This window comes from Giraffa tippelskirchi, chromosome 9 (genome assembly GCF_054371585.1).
Source record: "Giraffa tippelskirchi isolate mGirTip1 chromosome 9, T2T-mGirTip1v1.2.pri, whole genome shotgun sequence".
Classification (NCBI taxonomy): Eukaryota; Metazoa; Chordata; class Mammalia; order Artiodactyla; family Giraffidae; genus Giraffa; species Giraffa tippelskirchi.
In genome coordinates, this window is record NC_137283.1 from 25,314,258 (window position 1) to 25,327,232 (window position 12,975).

Here is a 12,975-nt window from a genome sequence, read left to right on the forward strand (position 1 = left end):
AATTAAGTGTGTTCACTACAGCATTTGAGGTAATAGTAAAAAATCAGAAACAGCATGTGTGTATTTCCAGATGAAAATGACTAAATAAAATTGACTATAATCACACAAGAGAATGATATATATATATATATATATATATATATATATATATATATATATATATATATATATAAAACAGTTAACATTTTGAAGTATTATAGATAGATCTTAAAAAGCATAATGATGATTGGGAAAAAGCAAATTGCAAGATGATCATTTCTCCATGCTACCATTTGTGTAAATAGACACCTCACAAGCCAATACAATATATATAGTTTATACAAGGGCATTTATGTTTAAAAATATAGGAATTGGGTTGGAATGATATTTAATGACCCCTTGATAGAGGATGTCTCTGGGAAGGAGTATTAGTGATGAGATTTGGGGAGCAGTCAGAGATCTTCATTTTCTTCATGGCATTTTTAACTTCTTTATTTAAAATGAAGTTTGAAATATAGCATTGGCAATGGGAATGTAATCACTTATTGTTCAGATTATATAGTATATAATTATTTAGGTCTTCTGTGTTGCCCCCAATGATAGGATAAACAAAGTATGGGCACCAAACAACACTCTCAATTTTGGAGATGCAGGGGGGAATGAAAGGCCACAGGATAGCGGAAAGGACAGTATCTAGTCCTACCTGTGGGAATGAAAGGACATCAAGTCAAAATGCCTATACATATGAGATGTTCCTCCTGTTACCTTTAGGGAATGCCATGACAATCTTGAGTTATTTAGAGAGGCTCATGAGTACTGTGAAATGAACAACTTGGGAAAAATAAAAGGAAAGTGATTACTATGGCTGCTACTGCTAAGTCGCGTCAGTCGTGTCCGACTCTGTGCGACCCCATAGACGGCAGCCCACCAGGCTCCCCCGTCCCTGGGATTCTCCAGGCAAGAGTACTGGAGTGGGTTGCCATTTCCTTCTCCAGGGCATGAAAGTGAAAAGCGAAAGTGGAGTCGTTCAGTCATGTCCGACTCAGTGACCCCATGGACTGCAGCCCGCCAGGCTCCTCCGTCCATGGGATTTTCCAGGCAAGAGTACTGGAGTGGGGTGCCATTGCCTTCTCCTGATTACTATGGAAAGGAAGGAATAAAATTGGCAAAATGATGATACTGTTGCTGAGATAGAGAGTGGAGAGGCAAACAAGCTGCCTCCCAGGTCTGGTTATTAGAGATAACAGCTGTCTGTATGTAAGAGTCAGTGCAGTGAATATGCAAGCAATCAATCAGTAGTCTTAAACTGTAAAACAACAACAAAAAAGCATCCGTAGCACACAGCCCACAAGACAGTCACTGTGCTACCATTATTGACAGGTTTCTTAAAAGGAGATCAAAAGAAACCATATTCCATTTTCTTATAGAGAATGAAAGTGACAAGGATGAGAAGTGTGCAGTGTGTAGTACAGATAAACAAAAAGAAGGCTCTCCAACAAGTACATGTTCTGCTGACAAAGAAAAAGAAATAAAGGAGAAAGAAGTTAGGCTGTCAATTGTAAAGAGCACATTAATTAAAATAGACTGTGAATCAGTGCTGTGTGTGTATCAGAGTGCAGTTTTAACATGATGTGAGAAGGACTCAGAGTGCTGCATGCCTCAGTGGTTTTAAACTGGGACCTTTGAACTCTGTTAATTTATATACTGGCTGTCATAAAATTCAGCAAACTGTCAATTGCTATCATAACACTATTGCTTTTACATTGATGGCCAGTGACAAGATTACCCTTCAATAGCAATAAACACACAGAAAGGTAGAAGGCATTTTATTACAGCAAAAGCACTCGGTTCAGTTCTGCCACTGCCCCACCCCATCAGCTTGAATAAGCTGCCCAGCTAACCTGGTTCTCAGGCCTGTTCTGGAAGTAGAGAAACCAAAACAACTGCTCCACTAAATCCCCCTCTCCCCTAATATTTTAGAATTTTATTAAACCCATCTAGTATGCTGTGGAAATTAGAAGAAAGAGAAAAGTGTTTTTTGAAAGAAAAGGCACTCTTTCAGTCAGCGGTGGAGGATGTGTGCTATGGCATTTTATAAATTTCATAAGTAATATATGCTTTTAAAATTAGATATTGCAGAGGGACTTGTGGGTGTTAGAAAAATACTGCATTATAAATTGAATATGGAAATTTGCTGTTTGGCATCTTACTTTCCTTTCTGTGACATATCAGAAAAAAAATTACAAATAGTTCCCCTTCATATCCAAAATGATCTGAAGATTAAACTCTCCTGGCCTTCAAAGAAATAGAAAATAATTTTGGAGTTACTGATAAATTTGATTTGTGGTTTAAAAGGATATCAACGCTTATTTTGAAAGAACAAAAGAATTTTTATTTTCCTGAGAGGAAAATGAAATCATTGTGTGAATAGGATTTGGAGAAATGTTATAAAGAAAATGGTAATACTGTTGGGGAGTGGTGGGAACATAAAAGGAATAAAGTGACTAAAAGGGAAGAAAGCAGGAAGGAGAATCTTCTTGTGATTGACATGGAATCAAAGAGCAGTGGGAAGACCCAGAAGAGAAATCAGATGAAGGTTGCCCTAGAGTCCTGAAATCCACTCCAGTCAGATAACTTATAGCTGTGATAGCTCAAAATACAGTGAATGAATCACACAGCCCTTCTCCTATCACTCTAGTGCCGAGTTTTCCAGGCTGGTGATCTATTGCATCTTTTTTGCCCCAGAGGGCTGTTCTTGTGTCATGACCAAACCTGCTTCATGGCCACATCCAGGGCTCAGCCCTCAGGAAGTTGACAAGTGAGAAGGTTAGTGGCAAACAACTTACCTTTACTTAGAAGGTGATGTTGAAGGAACCTGCTTATGGATCTTCCGTTCACATTCCATTGGCCCAAAGTTGGTCACATGGCCACAACCAACTGCAAGGAAGGCTGGGAAATGTAGTCACCAGTGGTCTAGTGGGCAGCCACGTGCCCACATACAGCTATGCTTATGGCTGCTTCACATTGCTGTACGGAAGGCAGAAACCAACACAACAATGTAAAGCAATTGTCCTCCAGTCAAAAATGAATTTAAAAAACCAGAAGGATAAAATGGATATTGTCTAGTAAGAAAGTTTATAAAGAAGGAAGAGGATCCACTGCTCAAAAAGAGCTGAATGGGAAATCTGGCAAAGGGACCTGAAGGAAATATTCTAGGTCTTCAGTAGTCCTGTGAGAGCCACTATTGCCTCAGAACTTCCTGTGTTCACTGTGTCCACCTCCTACTTTTTGTTTCCCGGAATTGGCAAAATTTACCCAAGGTGAGTGCAGACTTTACTGCATCAGCAGCTGACCCATAAGAGGTATGCCTAACTGGTCCTGGGACTTTACTTGGACTCTGATTAACTCGCCCCATGACCTAATTACTAGAAAATCCAGAAGAGAAGTGTAGTGCTCTGGGAGTTTGTGTAGTGATCTACTTGGGAAGTCACGCTGAAATGAATAAACTAAGGACCTGACCATAAGTTGGAATGAAAATTAATAACACCTTTGATACCAATATTTACATAGACATGAATGAATATCAAAAAAGCAATCTACTCATATAATTTTAATGTGATTTAAATGCAGAGTCCATAGAGAGTAGATCAAAAACTATCATAGAGTATGGCAATATTTTCAAATTTCAGCCTTAAGTGAGGAATTCTATTAGTAGATGCTACTGTGATAGACATTAATTATAGGAAAGGAAATTAGTTTTCTTTGAAGTGTTTTACATATTAATCTCTGGCAAAATTTGAACAATTCTAAATGCAGAATTTTTTTCTCACTCCATTATTAAAATGACTGTGGATGTACATGTTGAATCAGAGAGGTATTTCTTTATGTCTAAGTTCCTGTTATATTACTGGGAACAAGAAATAATTTCCTCTGACAGAATACGTCTGAGATAAAATGAAATTGTAGTGAGGAAAATTTATTGATAGCTATAGAGAGACCCAATGAATATTTCTAAGTAAAAAGACTGCTAAAGGAGTTACACTCTATTTTCATTCATTGTTTTAGTGTGGTAGTAATCCAACAGGAAGAATATGACGTGTGTTAACCTCTCCCAAGACTGTTTGAAATTTTGTAAAAGGCCACATACAATGCATTTTATGAATGTTATATGTTTGATCTAAAGCAGAGGAAGTGGGTTTTCTTTTTTAATTGGAGGAAAATTGCTTTACAATGTTGTGATGGTTTCTGGCATATAACAATGCAAATCAACCATAATTATACATATATCACCTTCCTCCCCTCCTCCCATCCCACCCCTCTAGATCATCACAGAGCACCTGGCTGGCCTCCCTGTGTTATAGAGCAACTTGACCTCCCTGGTGGCTCAGATGGTAAAGCATATGCCTACAGTGTGGGAGACTCAGGTTCGATCCCTGGGTCAGGACGATCCTCTGGAGAAGGAAATGACAACCCACTCCAGTACTCTTGTCTGGAAAATCCCATGGATGGAGGAGCCTAGTAGGCTACAGTCCCTGGGGTTGCAAAGAGTTGGACACGACTGATTGACTAAACTTCTCACCAGCTATCTATTTCACACATGGTAGTGTATATACGTCTATGCTACTTTGTCCATTCATCCCATGCTCTCCTTCCCCCACTGTGTCCACAAGTCCATTCTCTATATATGCATCTCCATTCCTTCCCTGATTGAGGGTACAGGAAGTGGGTTTTCAATGTCTGTTTTGCTATGTGGTATTCTCTTTGACCGCTTTTGCTTACTAATTCCCCAGATTAGAAATCTGACCCTTCCCAAGGTAGGAGCCAGAAGCTGATGTTCTCATCCTCTCTTGAAGCTAGAATGAAAGTCTGTAACCTATGATCTACCAAGCAGATACACACACATCAGTCTTCTAGTATAAAACTTTAACCTGAAGAAGTAGATATCATGCCTGATCCATTTCCCCTCTTTCTGGCAATCCCACTAGCAGAAATTCTAGTCTCATGGGCCAGAATCCAGTGTAGTATCCCTGGCCAAGGGAGCTGAGCAGTTGTGAGTGTGATTTGGATGTTCCTTCTGGATCCATAGGAGAAGGGAGCCACAGAGGATGAGATGGTTGGATGGCATCACTGACTCAATGGACATGAGTTTGAGCAAACTTTTGGAGACAGTGAAGGACAGGGCTTCCCTGGAGGCTCAGATGGTAAAGAATCTGCCTGCAGCATAGGAGACCTGGGTTCAGTCCCTGGGCTGGAAAGATCCTTTGGAGAAGGGAATGGCAACCTACTCCAGTATTCTTGCCTGGAGAATCCCATGGACTGGGGAGCCTGGCAGGCTACAGCCCACAGGGTTGTAAAGAGTCAGACATGACTTAATGACTGAACAACAACAACCTGGATCCATAGCCTGGTTTTCTGTCCCTGATAGGGAAGGTGAGTTATGTAGCATCTTTCTATTTAGACTAATAGCATACCTCACTCATTAGAAAAACATGGGATACTAGACCTAACTATTTACATATACATTTGGATCTGGATCTACAAATTATAACAGGGTGAAAAGGTATTTTATACTCAGATATAATTTTAAAAGAACATTAAATGTGTATGTGTGTATCATTAAGTGTGTGGACTGGCTTCCTTGTCTACAATAGAATTATACTACAGCGGGAGCCCTGAAATTCCTAGTAAAGGGAAAATATGTCTGATTCCTTCCACCAATACTAAGTGATACTGAGCACACCTTTTCACTTATCTGAGTCTCAATGAACTTACCTGTAAAATGAATAGAGAAAGAAATACACAAATAACATACTGTCTGATTTATGCTATTGCCAGCTGGCTGTGCTGGTACTTGACTCTTGGCTTCATATTCGCCCTTCTGTGCCCTTTTCTGTTTTGCAAGGGGGCCAAAAGTCTCAAAGCTACATTTCTCAGATTTCCTTGGCAGCTAGCTTTCATTCAGATGACAGCAAAAGGAGGAAGTGACAGGGAATTGGAAGGTGGAAGAATGGAAGAAGGAAGGAAGAGGTAGTCTCAATAGTAGCAGCAGACAATTCTGGGACCCTGGATTCACACCCAGGCAATGAGGTTCCAGTGACAGCAGCAGCCACAGGTCCAGCAGAAGCCAAGGCAACACAGTGACCATGGGAAAGGCAGCTCCAGGAAACTGTGAGTCTTAATACTGCAGAAGCGTTGGCAGGAAAGCAGGCTCCTGACTTTCAACATGGTGGGACAGCAGGCATTCCAAGCAACAGTTGCAGCAACAGGTGATCCGGAAGCTCCAGCCAGGGAAACAGTGATCTTGAGCTCTGGATTGCATTCATCCCTAAGGGCAATAGCAGCTTCCCATAGTTGCTAATTTATTAGTAACTTCATCTTTCCTTCTTACTCTTCAAGCCCTCCCAACACCTTTGCAAAGGTTTCTTTCTATCTGATCTCCTCTGCTCTGTAATGTTGTGGTTCTTGTTTATCAGGCTATACATTAGTCAAAATCAGACAAAAGGAACATTATCTATTTTGAAATTTCTGCGAAGGCTTATCGTTTCAAAATTAGAAACAACCTGTATGCACTTGGAGTTTCTTACTGAAACTATCATGACACCAACAGAGTTTCACTTTGATTCTAAGGGAATATGTTCTGTCAGATCAACACTCCCATCAAGACCAACTAGAAAAGCTGATAAAAGGAAAAATGAAAAGTATGACTGAAACCACTGAGAATATTGTGATGCAGTCAGGATGTCAGAAGCCAATATCCTGGAATGAAGTAAACTGATTGAGGTAAGCCTTAATTTTGCTCCAGCACCCATGGAATCTGCCAGCTCTTAAATGGCACAAAGTGACAGATTTTGCGGTCAATAAAAGTTTACTGGTAGAGCGTCTAGCCATCTCGTGAGAATGGGTAGAAAACAAGGAGGGGTCAAGTCCTACAGAGAAAGAAGGTGCACAGAAGAGACCCCAATATGTTTTGCCAGTGTCTCCTGAGATATCATCCAATTCATAAGAGGAGCACGGCAAGAAGCTAGAGGCTGAGGAGAGAATGGCTGAAAAGTAGTCTCAGTGTGATAGAGAAAAAAAAATTGGAGTTCAGGACAACCAAATAGGGAATATTTTAGTAAACATCTCAGGTGCTCAGCTATAGCCCCTGTGGAGCTGACAATGATTGCAGGTCATCAAGTCACCTCAGACCCTGACTGAATTTGAGGTAATCTGTTCTGACTCTGGCTGCCTGAATAGTTTAATTTTTTTTTTTCATTCACCATACCTGGTATTAAATAAATTGGTTAGTTGAATCAAGAAAAAACAAAAAATTTATACAATATCAACTAAATCATACACTTCCCAGATACTAGAATTATAAGTTAGGGATTTTAGAATAATTATTATGCTGAAGAAAAAAAAATGAAAAACTTTCACCAAAATATTCTGGACTGAAGTATGGAGTTAGAAAAGAAAAGAATGGAAAATATGGAGAGGAGAATTAAAAAAATATAAAAGGTGACATACGTAAGTACAGTTGGCATTGAAAATATCCAATCCAAAGGAAAAGATACAAATGAAACAAACTACAATATCCAAGATGTTTTCAAATCTACTGGCATCAAGAGCCACTACAAACGACAAGGAAACATATGAAAGAGAACCACACCTTGGCCCATCGTAATAAAAAGAATGAAAATACAAATTGGAGATAAATAAAAAAGTCTTAAATGAAGCCAGAGGAAATTAAAAAAGAAAATGGACAGCATTTTCAGAGTAGCAACAATAAGGGTGCTAATTTTTCATTAGGAAAAAAAAAAGAAGAAACAGAGAAAGGTAAAAGACCAGAAGACAAACAATGACACCGGTAAAGTGCTAAAAGAAGTAACTATAACCTAGAATTCTATATGCAGAGAAAATAGAGAAATAAGGTAAAATGAACAGATATTTTGAGACAAAATTTGGAATAGTTTATTCTCACCAGACTCCCACTAAGAAAAACTTAAAAAAAGAACTCTTTAGGCAGAAAAGAAATTGTCTCAGATTACAACACAGAAAGTCAGGAAGCTATGAAGAAAAATGAAAAGTGTAAATGTTCAGTTAAATACAAAATAGTATCACATTTCCAAAATGATAATAATAATATTTTAAGCATTTAAAATATATGTTGAATTAAAATTAAGGACCACAAACATAGAAAAGGCAGTTCATGTGTTCAATGGTCCTGTTATTGACTGGGAAATAGTAAAAGCACTATTTTATTTTAGACTCTAATAAGTCAAATATGCACTTTACAATATCTAGGACAACCCACAGAAAGAGTAATAAAGAAGTATATAACTACAAGCTAATAGAGGGAGAGTGGATGAATAAATCCTTTTTCTAGTCTAAAAGAAGGGGAGTTAAAGAGTAAAAGGACAATATAGTGGGAGGAACGGAAGAGGAAATGACACCAGGTAGAGTAGTAATTCGGAGAAGGCAGTGGCACCCACTCCAGTACTCTTGCTTGGAAAATGCCATGGACGGAGGAGACTGGCGGGCTGCAGTCCATGGGGTCACTGAGTCGGACACGACTGAGCGACTCCACTTTCACTTTTCACTTTCATGCCCTGGAGAAGGAAATGGCAACCCACTCCAGTACTCTTGCCTGGAGAATCCCAGGGACGGGGGAGCCTGGTGGGCTGCCGTCTATGGGGTCGCACAGAGTCGGACACGACTGACGCGACTTAGCAGCAACAGCAGCAGAGTAGTAATTCGGAGAAGGCAGTGGCACCCCACTCCAGTACTCTTGCCTGGAAAATGCCATGGACGGAGGAGCCTGGTAGGCTGCAGTCCATGGGGTCACGAAGAGTCGGACATGACTGAGCGACTTCCCTTTCACTTCTCCCTTTCATGCACTGGAGAAGGAAATGGCCACCCACTCCAGTATTCTTGCCTGGAGAATCCTAGGGACAGTGGAACCTGGTGGGCTGCTGTCTATGGGGTCGCATAGAGTTGGACACGACCGAAGTGACTTAGCAGAGTAGTAATTAATTAAAGTAAACAAAATAAATACTCCTGATAGATGGTAAAGTTTGCCAGTTTGGATAATAAAACAAATTACATGCTGTCTAAATATGAGGACACGGATGCACTGAAACTGAGAAGATGTAAAAAAGTAAATGACGTAAACATTAATTAAAAGAAAACTGATGCAGCAATACTATTATCTGACAAAGTAGTCTTTAAGCCAAAAAGTATTGGGGGAAAATAAAAAAGCCACATTTCTTGTGATAAAAGGGTCAATACCAGCATATACAACCATTGTCTGATATCTATTTACTTCAAATTGTCTGGTATTTCCTCTCCTACATCTTATTTGATTTGGAGTAAACTGCGATGGGTCAGAAATGAAATTATTTTTAAACTCCACTATCCTTTCAGAACAGAGTCAAAGATCTCAGTGTTCTTCTTGAAAACACTGTCTCTATTGGGTACTTAAAGATTTCCCTGATAGCTCAGTTGGTAAAGAATCCACCTGCAATGCAGGAGACCTGGATTTGATCCCTGGGTTGGGAAGATCCCCTGGTGAAGGGAAAGGCTACCGACTCCAGTATTCTGGTCTGGGGAATTCCATAGACTGGACAGTCCATGGGATTGCAAAGAGTCGGGTACTTATCACATTAAAAAATCGTTTCTTAGATGACTATTTTTTCCTAGAAAAAATTAAAAGACTAAAAATTCACAACTTCCTTGGAGCCCTTAAACTAGTCAGAAAAGAATAAAAGGAAAAGCAAGTTTAGAGATAATAATATTACAAAAACAGTAATCTCTTGTTCTGCCTCAGAGTGGGGTACTTATTCATTGTAGAACAATTGCAAATATAGAAAGTAAAAAGAAGTATATCAAATATTAAAAGTCACCTCCAAGACTATCTTAAGCAGAACCTATGGGGTTTCCCTGGTGGCCCAATGGTAAAGAACACATCCATTAATGCAGGAAAGGAAGGTTCGATTCCTGGGTCGGGAAGATCCCCTGGAGAAGGAAATGACAATCCACTCCAGTATTCTTGCCTGGGAAGTCCCATGGACAGAGGAGCCTGGCGGGCTAGAGTCCATAGGGTAGCAAAGAGTCAGACACCACTTACAGACTAAACAACATCACAGCAGAACCCATAAACATAGTTGCTTATTTTCTTCAAGATTGTTTGAGAAAGAATGTGTGAATCATATTAAATATAGAGTTGTTTTATTTATTTTTTACTACATGGAGAGGGAACATATCTGTATTCACTAAGTCACGTGTTTTAATATATAAACTTCGAAGACTGTATTTCCCATTTGATCCTCCAAATGTGTGTCACATCTTCCTGCATGGATTTCTTTCTCTGAGCCTAATCTCTGAGGAGATAAAACAGTTTCTTTAACCTCTGGATTCAGAGGGGAGGACAGCAAATAACAAAGCCAGAGTTTATGGAATTTTATTCCACTTGTCTCTCCTTGCTGGGTCAGCTCTGATTGACTGCTCTTATCAGAGACTCTCTCTCCCTCCAGATTCCCATTTATTGCTTCCTCCCCATTCCAGTGTTGGATTCCTCATGGTTTACTTTCCCACACCTTTATTAGTCCCTCTTCAAATAGCTTTTTTTTTTTAATTTTTTAATTTTATTAAATTAGTTTATTTATCTACTTTTTAACTTTACAATATTGTATTGGTTTTGCCATACACTGACATGAATCCACCATGGGCGTACATGTGTACCCTTTCAGAATCCCCCTCCCTCCTAGTGAAAACTGTCTGTTTTCTTCAGGGTCCCTGGCTGAAACAACATTCCATTATTGGACTATATCTGTATTTATTACACTATTTTCCTAATACTTTGCATTTAGGCTTTTCTTGATTATTTTGAATCTAAATACTGTGGTAATGAAGATGCTGATGTACACAGTTCTGGGGACAGCTTTGGTTATTTTTAAATTATATTTTCTGGTTGCTGATGTGTAGAAATGCTTACTAACAACCACCAACACAAAATCTTTTATTATTTCTAATAGTTTAACTGTGGATTTTCATACATTTTTATGAAGATAATCATATAAGCTATAATTAAGATTTTGTTTCTTTTTTTCCAATCTAGCTGCTTCTTATGCCTGTTTCATATCTTACTGCACTGCCTAGGACATATAATAAAATGTTGACTGCAAGCAGTATTAATGGGCATAAATTTCTTCCTGATTTCAAAGGAAATGCCTATATTTCATCATTAAATATAAAGTATTGCTTTAGGATAAATTTCTAAATGTTGAATTATTCAAACAATATAACTGTTTTTAGCTTTTCTGGTATATAGCATGAAATTTGTTCCCAGAAAAATTACAATATTTTGCATTACTGTCAATATTTTCTGAAAATGCCCTTTTCCATACAATTATGCCAACATTGGGGGTGAATTATAGTTCTTTTGTTTTTATTACCTGATTTTTTTAAAGTTATGACTTATTATCATTGTCATGATAAATAGGTAAACATTACAGAAAAACAAAATCTCCCTTCATCCTTCCTGATATTTCCATTCTCATCTGCTAGAGATAACCATTTCCAAACCAATTTCCTAATCTGTAATAATTTGTTTAAAAATAATGTCTGCATTTTATGGTACCTGTTTTAGGAGATTAAATTAGTAAATTACTGTTTAGAGGGAAAATATAATTATAACTTCTAACTTCTTGATGAGTTTATAAAAAGGCTATTTGATCCATGCTAAAATGTATTTATGCAATGCTAAAATGGCAGAAACTGAAAAAAAAATAATTGAGGTGCACAACTGAACATTACTCTCTCATTTTGCAAATGAAAAAAATGAGTTTCATTAACATGGGAGACATAATTCTCAATTAGACAACAGATCATACAATTAAGAATGCAGACCCAGTCCCAGTGAAGACAAATAATCTTTGTTTGCTCCATGGTCATGCCTAAACCCACAAGGAAGAAAAAAGATCAAGTTTCTGCTGATAGTCAAAAATATGATTGTATACTTGACAATGTATTTTGTTTACTGTAAAACCACTTCACTAGTTTCTAAACCCATGAAACTATACTTTCTATTTTAAAGTATTTCAGAAGCACTTTAATCATTGAGATCCACTTTTCTTCCATGTGTAAGTGACAGTTGGACTGTAAAGAAGGCTGAGTGCCGAAGGATTGATGCTTTTGAACTGTGGTGGTGGAGAAGACTCTTGAGAGTCCCTTGGACTGCAAGGAGATCCAATCAATCCATCCTAAAGGAGATCAGTCCTGGGTGTTCATTGGAAGGATGGATGTTGAAGCTGAAACTCCAATACTTTGGCCACCTGATGGGAAGAGCTGACTCATCTGAAAAGACCCTGATGCTGGGAAAGATTGAGGGCAGGAGGAGAAGGGGATGACAGAGGATGAGATGGTTGGATGGCATCACCAGCTCAATGGACATGAGTTTGGGTAAACTCCGGGAGTTGGTGATGGACAGGAGGCCTGGCATGCTGCAGTCCATGGGGTTGCAAAGAGTTGGACATGACTGAGTGACTGAACTGAACTGATAAGCTCTTAAAATTACTTTAGAGATGAGCCGCAAGCTTGGGTCATTTTTCTCTAACATAAATGGTAGACGCCAAACTAAACTAAACTGAAAACAAACCGTTCCAATCTACCTGCTACATATAGTTTTTCAAAGTGAGATATTTGTTCCCTAGCTCCATAAATGTAAGTCATAAAAAATACTAAATGTTGACAGCTTTACTCCACCTGAAATTTACATTAGGTAGTCACTGGTCTATAGAAGGTACAATGTCTATGAGAGAACTCATCAAAAATATAGATATAAAACATACACCTGCCTTTTGTCTCAGAAGGCTGCATGACTTTCATCTCATCCCATAAATAATGGAGGCATCAGCACATCTATCTGCACACAGTAACAAATCTCATCCTCTTGGTAATTGTAAAAACACTGAAGCCTGTTATTGACCTTGTGTAAAATATAGGCACGGGACAAAAATA

The 12,975-nt window shown here is 38.6% G+C and overlaps 1 protein-coding gene across 2 annotated transcripts in view; it reads right to left on the reverse strand.

Annotated features, from left to right (window-relative positions):
- CHL1 (cell adhesion molecule L1 like) overlaps positions 1–12,975 on the reverse strand; it is a 461,636-nt gene that overhangs the window by 394,938 nt on the left and 53,723 nt on the right. The window contains exon 3 of one of the 2 annotated variants that reach the window (XM_081528255.1): positions 2,826–3,006. The exons of the other annotated variant lie outside the window; for it this stretch is intronic. The gene's annotated coding sequence lies outside the window, so the exon portion shown is untranslated. The remainder of the gene's footprint in view (positions 1–2,825; positions 3,007–12,975) is intronic. 2 annotated transcript variants of the gene reach the window in all.